Source organism: Sinocyclocheilus grahami, unplaced genomic scaffold (assembly GCF_001515645.1).
Source record: "Sinocyclocheilus grahami isolate Dianchi unplaced genomic scaffold, SAMN03320097.WGS_v1.1 scaffold654.1, whole genome shotgun sequence".
NCBI lineage: Eukaryota > Metazoa > Chordata > Actinopteri > Cypriniformes > Cyprinidae > Sinocyclocheilus > Sinocyclocheilus grahami.
The window spans coordinates 631391-641281 of record NW_015505833.1 but is presented as its reverse complement, the minus strand read 5'-3'; positions in this window follow the sequence as shown (position 1 = coordinate 641281).

Below are 9891 nucleotides of genomic sequence, written 5' to 3'. Positions count from 1 at the left end.
CATAAAAACAAGACAGATTATAGGAGTGAGTTTTACAAGAAAATACTATTTCAGTCTTTCTACTTCAAAATGTCACGTTTAATTAAATGCCATGTATTTTACCAGCAGTTTCTGAGTGAAAAAAGCCTTGCAAAATCCTACACCTTTTTTTTTTTGTGTGTGTGTTTTTTGTTTTCCAGGGCTTTTTTTTGTACCTTTGTAGGAGCAATTATATATATATACACTTTTTATTTTTTTACTCTTCATTCATAGTCATATTTCACTTTAATTGCAACAGCTGTAATAGATTTAGTTTGTGCAGGGGCTTTTTTTTTTTTTGTTGCCCCCTTATATCAAATTTGATCTCACTTTTTTTTTTTACTTTGGAGGCATTTTTATTCCAAGGTCCCATTTTGTTTAGTTTAGTGTTTAATGTTGGTTGACTGCTGGCTGTTTAAAACAAGACACAATTTTCTATTCTATTCTATTCAATTCTATTCTATTCTAATTTCCAACCTTGCTTGGCATCATATCGGTGAGGTTTGCATGAGCAAACACCACTCACATTTCCTTAAAAACATTAAAAAATCTAGTTGATTCATTAAACCAATTGTAATTTGGTCTGCATTTTATTGTAAACAGACTGTTAATAATGATCCCATTTCCCAGTGAAATTGGGCTTGTGGTTCTTGACAGTCTCTTGGCAACCGGATGCCAAACACGGCGTGTTTTTTACCTTTAGTGAAAGCACAACAAGCTAGCTTTCTATCCAGCTAAACAATCATATTGCATGACAATCTATGCCAGCATCTTTAAACCGGCATGCACAAAACCGACTGCCTCGGCAACATATTTGAATGTCGTTCCATATCAATTTGTGTCACTCAACATCCACAATTGTCATTCAGGAAGACTCGCTGAAGGCCTAAAAATAAACGAAGGTCTTACTAACCCAGAGAAACAGGCATCTGCATGCATCACGATACCGTCCCATATAAACAACCAGCAGAGACTTTAATTGCAACAGCTGTAATAGATTTAGTTTGTGCAGGGGCTTTTTTTTTTGCCCCCTTATATCAAATTTGATCTCACTTTTTTTTTTACTTTGGAGGCATTTTTATTCCAAGGTCCCATTTTGTTTAGTTTAGTGTTTAATGTTGGTTGACTGCTGGCTGTTTAAAACAAGACACAATTTTCTATTATATTCTATTCAATTCTATTCTATTCTAATTTCCAACCTTGCTTGGCATCATATCGGTGAGGTTTGCATGAGCAAACACCACTCACATTTCCTTAAAAACATTTAAAAAATCTAGTTGATTCATTAAACCAAATTGTAATTTGGTCTGCATTTTATTGTAAACAGACTGTTAATAATGATCCCATTTCCCAGTGAAATTGGGCTTGTGGTTCTTGACAGACTCTTGGCAACCGGATGCCAAACACGGCGTGTTTTTTACCTTTAGTGAAAGCACAACAAGCTAGCTTTCTATCCAGCTAAACAATCATATTGCATGACAATCTATGCCAGCATCTTTACATATTTCAAAGAAGTTATTATGAAATCACTTATAAAGATGTACTTAAGTCCTACTTAAGTGGGTCAAACTCACTCTAAACTTCAGCTAATTGCATTCAATATTATTTTAAACTATAATATATTTTCATTTAATTGTAAATAAGATGCAGTTATGTGTCCGAAAACATTACCTTCAGTTTGCACTACTAAAAGCAGTATGTTCTACTTCAGTGTACTGCTAAAGGCAATGCATCAGCTGCGTTAAATATATGTGAAGGCATTAAACATTAGGCTCAACCTTCAAGGATTCATAAACGTGCGTGCATCTAAAGTTAAACATACATACAGTGCTTACATTTCAGAAGCTATATGTTGATATCATGTACAGTATCAGTGTCTAAGATGGACGAGTGCACTGTAAAAAGAAATCTGACATTTACGGTAAAATACCGGCAGCTGTTGCCAGAACTTCACTGTAAAAAATATGGTAGCAACATTTTAGGTTTTACAGACTTAACTTGTTAATAAACCAACATATTGAAGTGTTAATAGCTGTTTTGAACAATTGTAATGCACTGATAACCACCAAAACCTGGTGGCGATGAGAAAGTCACATGATGAACCAAAGCTCATCACAAACAGCTTTTCTACGAGCTGATGAGGGCAATACTTATATATAGAAGGTGCACAATATCATTCACACAAACACTAAACCCCATCATGGTGACCCACATGATATAATAATGCAATAAATATTAATTTAACAACATTAGATGTAAGATTAAACCCTAATGTACACAACTGATAAGAAAAAACTATGAAGAAACATGTTATTTCAACAAACAAAAAAGACATAAAATATGAAGTGTCATGCAGGGAATTCTGGGAGTGTCAATTTACGGTTTTTCGCTGTAAATTATACAATGACTTTTTCTTTTTCACTTCCAAAAACCGTATTTTAACAGTATTTTACTGTAAAATTACATTAAATGTAATTACATTTATTCACCGAATATACACTTACTGTTAACCAGTTAACAGGTTTTTACTGTAACATTTTTACAGTATTTTACTGTTTAAATCACAATCATGTTTTACAGTGTGCCAGAACTACACGTTCTGTACTAATGAAATCACAACAGCCTGCCTGCTTCCTTCCTTTTGCGGTAGGTCTGATGAACCGCATCAGATCCGATGACCTGACGTTGTTTTTCACACAGGTCTTGTTAGCAAAAGCACTTGGCTAGAGGTTCGGCCAATTAACACCTCATAATAACTGGGCACAGTGTTCTCGTGGAGGTTTGCGCAGCCGTATATTATGCAGCGATTTGCAGAGCTGCAGAGATCTGAGAGCTGGTGTCCTGACATTTTATCCTACCCTTCAGATTGTCCTACCAGGGTTTACTGTGCATGCGCACATCAACATTGCGTCCTATTTTCTCATGCTGAACAACAATATTTAATGAATCTGCATTACTGTAAGGGTAGGTTTAGGGTTGGGGTAGGTGTAGACTTCAATAAAACACAATCTAATAGGTAGAACAATTATTTATTGTTGGTTTCCTGTAGCTGTATCCCTTCTAGCTACAACCGCGAATATAACACATAATTACTGTATTTGCATTACTGTAAGGGTTTAGGGTTGTGGTAGGTGTAGACGTTGATAAACCATAATTTTACAGGTAGCTTTTTTCGTTGTAGAATTGTACTACCCACTGTTTTAATTTTTTTCCACAAATCGACAGAACACTGGTCTGTAGACCCCGGACCAGTTAGTGCGTTCTGAATCGTACATAACCCCAGGCTTCTGACGGCACGCCATCTCCTGACTGCAGATGGGTCATTTGTTTTGATCTGTGATTATCTCACCCATGCTCTGAAGAAGATGTAAACCTCTTGTGAGTCTGTTAGGTAAATCCCACAATGCGAGGAATCGCCTCGGGTCTGAAGTCCTCACCCTTTTACCTTTCATTCCTGTGAAAGGCAAAGGCACCTGACAGATTTAAACCCTCTGCGGGGCTTTATCAAAAAACCTCAGAACTGAGGGGCAGACGGGTGAGAGGGTCACGCGGAGAATTCGCTTTCAATTAAACTGAAAATAAAGCAGTCTCTCTGTGTCCTCGTGTAATTAATGTTAACAGGCCAGGCTGTCACGGGGCAGCCCGCAAGCTCCCGTACCTGCCTAAACACTGCCAGACATACCTGGGAAATTATCAACTAATGATCTAGTAAATACGTTTGCTCGTGTTGAAGAAACATTGCACTTAATTGCCAGCACTATTTCCAGTCGCCTCCAAGGGGCGGCTGATTTATCTGAAGAGATCATTATAGTAATTCCGGTGATTATGTATTTTGCTTACTTTTGATGTGTGTCTGTTCTAATAAGAGGATGGCGGCAAATACTGCACGTCAGAAGAGCTTTTGTGTGACATCGCTGCATGTGTTTGTGTTTTTCTACCGTAAAGGCTCAGATGACCGGCATTACATTGAGGTTATGAAAGCTTAGGATCAAATCTTCACTCTTTTTCCTGCATTATTCATGTGTGCTCCCTGAGGCCAGTGGACGTGAGCCGGGACTCGGCGGTACCAGCGGTTCTGAGATCTGCTACTTAGAGAAATGGGAATTATTCTGTGCCGTTGGCTCTCATAAACTCTCTCTGTCCCTGTGAGACACTGACCTGTCGCTCTCAGTACAAAAACACTGCTAGCCTTGCAAACTATCAGTTATTAAACCTGCTGCATAGTGTAGCTTGTTCTGAAGCCAAGAAATATTCATTCAGACATGAAGGGGCCAATGACTGACATATTAAACCGCTAATCACACTTGGTTCATTTTGTATGTGATGTTTAAAGGTGATCAATAGACTGGCATGCATCAAAAATAATCCAAATTTTACATTTACTTGCAACTCTCTGCCTGAAACTAAATTTTTGAATATCTCTTAAAAGATTCGCTGCCACAGATGATGCTACCACTGCAATTCCAGTGTCTAGGCTTCATCATAATCACCTTTAGACCACAATTTCCCTCAGCAAACATATCTTATATTAGGGCAGGCAACAAATTATTTATTTTCAAATGTGAACCAGTCAGAGTTTTCAAATCGGCATATTAGAATAATTTCTGAAGGATCATATTATAGCAACACTAGCCCAAAAGTAGCCCAATGACCAAACCCCACATATCACAACTCAAAATATGTAATTCTCATACCTAAAATACATATTTTGTAGTCAAGGTTATGCAAACTGAAAAGTACTATATCATAAACACAGCTCAAAAGCTCCTTCCCAGCGGCCCTCCTTCACAAAACTTAACATCTACCGTCATTGGTAGAATATAAAATATTTAAATACAAGCATTTCAGTCAAAAATAATTTATGCAATATGTCAAACCAATAACCCGCGGGGGGGGGGGGGGGGAGAAATATTCATTCAGACATGAAGGGGCCAATGACTGAAATTAGCCCAATTCAGTGGGAAAACTGCGGACTTGGCAACCCTGGAACCAATAGAGAAATAATAAGTGAAACTGAGTGAGACAGACCATTGCTAGCATTTTTCTAATAGTTAGCTATCTTAAGTGTGGTTTTGCATTGTTAGAAAGCTACTCGTTTGATGATTCATCATGTTTTAACACTTTGTTGATGCAATTTGCTTTGTCAAGCCAAAATATCTGGCATCCAACTCTGGATTGAATGCAACATTACACCACACATATTCACATGTTTGCTTCATATTCCTTTAGACAAAATCATAACTTCAATACATTTTCTGTTAACTATGCAATATGATATTGTGTGATTTGTATGTGTTTTTCCCATGCAGCTTGTGGTATTTTTAAAACGTGAGAAACAGTAGTGAATGGTTAATGTAGAACGTAATCTAGTAATGTAATGTAGAAAGGGTTAATGTAGTGAATAGCTCATTATAAAAAGTCGTGAATAATATATTTCTGCCTCATTATATGACAAATAATAGGGAGGGGGCAAATCGCAGCCTGGTGTAACCTAATGTATTGAGCATGTTCCCCTTCAGGAACTCGAGCTGCGTCGAGTCGCTTTGGGAACGCCCTTGCGTGACCGCGTTCTGAAGCACGTGTCAAATCCGTCCAATGGAGCAGCGAGACGTCACGAGCAGGGTGACGTAAGCACCAGAAAGCATAAAAGCACATCCGGCCGGGCGCAAACCAGCTTCTGCCCTTCAGTAGCGCTCTGTGTATGTGTCTGTCTATTTACTGTTGTCTGTCCGCACAAGCACTCATATATATAAAACAATGAGAAAGTCTATGACGGAGCTCAAACTCAAACCACACGGCAGCAACAAACAGGAAGTGACGGAGGGTGACCCCCTGTGGCGTGGGTGGTTACTTTAAATCTTATAAGTATATAATATAATAATTAAGTGAACTTAAAGAGGGACACTTGTTTCTTAACACACTTTTAAAAAGTGCACTTTGTAATAATGTCAAATTAAAAGTTTTAGAGTAGATGTTAAGTCATTGTTTTAATAATCTTAACGCACATGTAAAGTACTTGATTATAATTTAAACTGTTTTTCAATATCGCATTTAAAGTTAATATATTTTAAATGCACTAAATTGCAACTTCATCATTATAAATGTGCATGATTCAATAGAAATGACATTAAAGTATATTTTAGTTTATCATAAATGCTTGTCAGTACATTAAGCAGTAGCACTTTAACCATATTTCAAAGAAGTTATTATGAAATCACTTATAAAGATGTACTTAAGTCCTACTTAAGTGGGTCAAACTCACTCTAAACTTCAGCTAATTGCATTCAATAATATTTTAAACTATAATATATTTTCATTTAATTGTAAATAAGATGCAGTTATGTGTCCGAAAACATTACATTCAGTTTGCACTACTAAAAGCAGTATGTTCTACTTCAGTGTACTGCTAAAGGCAATGCATCAGCTGTGTTAAATATATGTGAAGGCATTAAACATTAGGCTCAACCTTCAAGGATTCATAAACGTGCGTGCATCTAAAGTTAAACATACATACAGTGCTTACATTTCAGAAGCTATATGTTGATATCATGTACAGTATCAGTGTCTAAGATGGACGAGTGCACTGTAAAAAGAAATCTGACATTTACGGTAAAATACCGGCAGCTGTTGCCAGAACTTCACTGTAAAAAGTATGGTAGCAACATTTTAGGTTTTACAGACTTAACTTGTTAATAAACCAACATATTGAAGTGTTAATAGCTGTTTTGAACAATTGTAATGCACTGATAACCACCAAAACCTGGTGGCGATGAGAAAGTCACATGATGAACCAAAGCTCATCACAAACAGCTTTTCTACGAGCTGATGAGGGCAATACTTATATATAGAAGGTGCACAATATCATTCACACAAACACTAAACCCCATCATGGTGACCCACATGATATAATAATGCAATAAATATTAATTTAACAACATTAGATGTAAGATTAAACCCTAATGTACACAACTGATAAGAAAAAACTATGAAGAAACATGTTATTTCAACAAACAAAAAAGACATAAAATATGAAGTGTCATGCAGGGAATTCTGGGAGTGTCAATTTACGGTTTTTCGCTGTAAATTATACAATGACTTTTTCTTTTTCACTTCCAAAAACCGTATTTTAACAGTATTTTACTGTAAAATTACATTAAATGTAATTACATTTATTCACCGAATATACACTTACTGTTAACCAGTTAACAGGTTTTTACTGTAACATTTTTACAGTATTTTACTGTTTAAATCACAATCATGTTTTACAGTGTGCCAGAACTACACGTTCTGTACTAATGAAATCACAACAGCCTGCCTGCTTCCTTCCTTTTGCGGTAGGTCTGATGAACCGCATCAGATCCGATGACCTGACGTTGTTTTTCACACAGGTCTTGTTAGCAAAAGCACTTGGCTAGAGGCTCGGCCAATTAACACCTCATAATAACTGGGCACAGCGTTCTCGTGGAGGTTTGCGCAGCCGTATTTTATGCAGCGATTTGCCGAGCTGCAGAGATCTGAGAGCTGGTGTCCTGACATTTTATCCTACCCTTCAGATTGTCCTACCAGGGTTTACTGTGCATGCGCACATCAACATTGTGTCCTATTTTCTCATGCTGAACAACAATATTTAATGAATCTGCATTACTGTAAGGGTAGGTTTAGGGTTGGGGTAGGTGTAGACTTCAATAAAACACAATCTAATAGGTAGAACAATTATTTATTGTTGGTTTCCTGTAGCTGTATCCCTTCTAGCTACAAATGCGAATATAACACATAATTACTGCATTTGCATTACTGTAAGGGGTAGGTTTAGGGTTGTGGTAGGTGTAGACGTTGATAAACCATAATTTTACAGATAGCTTTTTTCGTTGTAGAATTGTACTACCCACTGTTTTAATTTTTTTCCACAAATCGACAGAACACTGGTCTGTAGACCCCGGCCCAGTTAGTGCGCTCTGAATCGTACATAACCCCGGGCTTCTGACGGCACGCCGTCTCCTGACTGTAGATGGGTCATTTGTTTTGATCTGTGATTATCTCACCCATGCTCTGAAGAAGATGTAAACCTCTCGTGAGTCTGTTAGGTAAATCCCACAATGCGAGGAATCGCCTCGGGTCTGAAGTCCTCACCTTTTTACCTTTCATTCCTGTGAAAGGCAAAGGCACCTGACAGATTTAAACCCTCCTAGGCTTTATCGAAACCTCAGAACCGAGGGGCAGACAGGTGAGAGGGTCACGCGGAGAATTCGCTTTCAATTAAACTGAAAATAAAGCAGTCTCTCTGTGTCCTCGTGTAATTAATGTTAACAGGCCAGGCTGTCACGGGGCAGCCCGCAAAAACCTCCCGTACCTGCCTAAACACTGCCAGACATACCTGGGAAATTATCAACTAATTATCTAGTAAATACGTTTGCTCGTGTTGAAGAAACATTGCACTTAATTGCCAGCACTATTTCCAGTCACCTCCAAGGGGCGGCTGATTTATCTGATTATATTAATGCCGGTGATTATGTATTTTGCTTACTTTTGATGTGTGTCTGTTCTAATAAGAGGATGGCGGCAAATACTGCACGTCAGAAGAGCTTTTGTGTGACATCGCTGCATGTGTTTGTGTTTTTCTACCGTAAAGGCTCAGATGACCGGCATTACATTGAGGTTATGAAAGCTTAGGATCAAATCTTCACTCTTTTTCCTGCATTATTCATGTGTGCTCCCTGAGGCCAGTGGACGTGAGCCGGGACTCGGCGGTACCAGCGGTTCTGAGATCTGCTGCTTAGAGAAATGGGAATTATTCTGTGCCGTTGGCTCTCATAAACTCTCTCTGTCCCTGTGAGACACTGACCTGTCGCTCTCAGTACAAAAACACTGCTAGCCTTGCAAACTATCAGTTATTAAGCCTGCTGCATAGTGTAGCTTGTTCTGAAGCCAAGAAATATTCATTCAGACATGAAGGGGCCAATGACTGAAATTAGCCCAATTCAGTGGGAAAACTGCGGACTTGGCAACCCTGGAACCGATGGAGAAATAATAAGTGAAACCGAGTGAGACAGACCATTGCTAGCATTTTTCTAATAGTTAGCTATCTTAAGTGTGGTTTTGCATTGCTAGAAAGCTACTCGTTTGATGATTCATCATGTTTTAACACTTTGTTGATGCAATTTGCTTTGTCAAGCCAAAATATCTGACATCCAACTCACCACACATATTTACATGTTTGCTTCATATTCCTTTAGACAAAATCATAACTTCAATACATTTTCTGTTAACTATGCAATATGATATTGTGTGATTTGTATGTGTTTTTCCCATGCAGCTTGTGGTATTTTTAAAACGTGAGAAACAGTAGTGAATGGTTAATGTAGAACGTAATCTAGTAATGTAATGTAGAAAGGGTTAATGTAGCGAATAGCTCATTATAAAAAGTCGTGAATAATATATTTGTGCCTCATTATATGACAAATAATAGGGAGGGGGCAAATCGCACCCTGGTGTAACCTAATGTATTGAGCATGATTTTAAATGTGTGACTTGACTTGAATAAAACCAATGAATTCAGATGTTGAAACATTACAAACAAAGAAAGAGATCAAATGGAGTTGTAATGCACACATTGCTGTTCTTTGTCTTTCACGTTGAAAAATTATTTGGCTTGAAAGAAGGTATTTTATTCATACAGGCCATAAAAGTGTGACTCAGCTCTGTCTTGGATAGTAAAATGCTCTTTTGGCAGCAGAATGTCGAGTTCAGCACTCTGTATTGTACAATTTGTGTAGCAAAAACCATCTAACTCCACTGAAAATGTGTGTGTGTGTGTGTGTGTGTGTGTGTGTGTGTGTGTGAGTGAGTGAGTCTCTCTCTGCGAGTGTGTGTGTG